Consider the following 2,246-nt stretch of genomic DNA (forward strand, 5'->3'; position numbering starts at 1 on the left):
GGTGGCTTCTCTTGCTGCAGAGCACGGGCTCTAGGCACGCAGGCTTCAGTAGTTGCAGCACGCAGGCTCAGTAGTTGCAGCACGCGGGCTCAGTAGTTCTGGCGCACGGGCTTAGTTGCTCCGCGGCACGTGGAATCTTCCCCAACGCTCGAACCCGTGTCCAGTGCATTGGCAGGCGGATTCTTAACCACTGTGCCACCCGGGAAGCCCCCTGAGTACCTGTTTTTCATGTAACACTAGCTACATAATATATACTTAATTCATTTTTATCAGTCCATATTAATAATATAAATAGATTAAATGAAGCAGTGAAGTTCAAAACTTGTGCAGGGGAAACTAGTTGATAATTCGTTTCCAGTAAGGCTAGTAGCAAAATAATTACTACAAAGTCAGCCCAAGCTGGCAGTAAACCCCTGATTTAGCAAGCTGAATCAAAGTTTGAAGTTAGTTTATTTCCTATATGACCATACAAATCTAGAATTTCCTATGTGAAAGAAAGTGCTGGCAGCATCAAAGTCCTGAAATAAGAGAATGAAGAACTGATTAGGTTTTCAGAATGCCAGAGATACTAATATGAAGAAATTTGAATGTCTTAATGATGGCATCACAGCAATGGCCTCAGGATTTCCTTAACGAATCAGAAACTGAGAAACACAATTTGTTAGTCAATAAAGTTCTCAATCAAAAGCCTAAATGTGAAGCAAAAAATGATAAAGACACAAAATCAAAGATGCATTCTCTACTATGACCATCTGCAAGAATTTCAAGCTTTATGTCAACATGTGTACCATCAACAGCCCCTCTAACAGGAAAGAACTTATCGTGACTGTCCATCCCTTTTCAGTTTCAAGTCTTTGAAGGACTGCATTTCCAACTGCTTCCCGGTAGGCAGGGCTGAGCGCATCCAGCAAGGATGGGAGGGAGTCTGTAAATGATCGTCCACCTGGTCGAAAGCACAACCTACCACCCCGAGCCCTGCTGCAGTGAGCTCCAGACAGTATCTATTCCTTTGTCTTGTTTCCACATTGATATAGGCCACATCGTCTGCACAGCACAGGGTTTTTGAGACAAACATGGTGTTAACTGCAAAGAGAACAGCATTTACAACTCCTTCAGCTTCCAGCCTCATGTCTTTCCTATCAGATCCTTCAAAGCCATTAAGCTCTGCATCTTCTTCAAATCCTGACACGCTGCTCAGCTCCATGGGATTACAGTCTGTTTCCATTCTGCAAAAATCTTTGACGTAAGCCCTTTGACTTCAAGTTCCGCGATCTTTTCAGCAGGTGGAGTGGCTGCAGCTGCGCCCTCTTTCGGCTCTGAGAGGCATGTGACGTGGGAACACTACCGTCTTATTCCTGCCACCTCAGGCACAAGTCTGCACACACGCCGAGTCCTCCTCTTACTCCCTCCCCAGGCATCTGGCCATTTATTTATTTTAATTCAAGGGATACAGATTTTCTGGACACTTGCAACTCTAACCAAGATAATAGCTACCTTGTACCAATGCAAATCTCAATGCGTAAGTCTAATATGCATATTCTAAGTATAAGGTGTGGTCTGTGCCCTTAAGGAACATTCAGCCAAATAGAAAGACAAGAGTCACTCCCTGAAAAGGAATAATTTTGTTAAACATTTATTCTCAGCATTCTAAGAGGCATTCTGTTCCTTGCCTTTCCGAAATAGGTGGTTAGCCAATTCCACGGGACATGTTAGGAGGGAGAACCCCAAGTGTTAACCTGTTGACATTCTACAACAGTTCACAGCAGGGCCAGGACCTAGGGCCTTGGCCTCATTTTCTTTAAATAGATTTTATTTCTTAGAGCTGCTTTAGGTTCATAGCAAAATGAAGCAGACGGTAGAGAGATTTCCCATTTATACCCTCTGCCTCCACACATGCACAACTTCCCCTAGTATCAACATCCCTCACCAGAGTGGCACATTTCCTACAGTTGATGAACCTACACTGACACCTCGTTATCACCTACAGTCCAGAGTTCACATTAGAGTTCACTCCTGACGTTGTACGTTCTATGGGTTTGGGGCCAGCTACCACCATACTTCCCAGGGACTACCGATATTTGGACCCATAAATGTTAGGTTTGCCCCAGAGCCAGGGGGAACAGAGTTGGAAGGGGAAAAGGGATCCAGGTAAAGAGAGAGAACAGAATGATTTCCAGATCATCCATCTGAGACGTTTAGGTTTTTATGCCTCCAACCGTTTATTTAGCTGACCTTGCTTCATAGAA

The 2,246-nt window shown here is 44.3% G+C and overlaps 1 pseudogene; it reads right to left on the reverse strand.

Annotated features, from left to right (window-relative positions):
- Nucleotides 1-225: 225 nt before the first annotated feature.
- LOC137209872 (GSK3B-interacting protein pseudogene) lies at nt 226-1,238 on the reverse strand (annotated as a pseudogene).
- Nucleotides 1,239-2,246: the final 1,008 nt, after the last annotated feature.

This window comes from Pseudorca crassidens, chromosome 17 (assembly GCF_039906515.1).
Source record: "Pseudorca crassidens isolate mPseCra1 chromosome 17, mPseCra1.hap1, whole genome shotgun sequence".
Lineage (NCBI taxonomy): Eukaryota > Metazoa > Chordata > Mammalia > Artiodactyla > Delphinidae > Pseudorca > Pseudorca crassidens.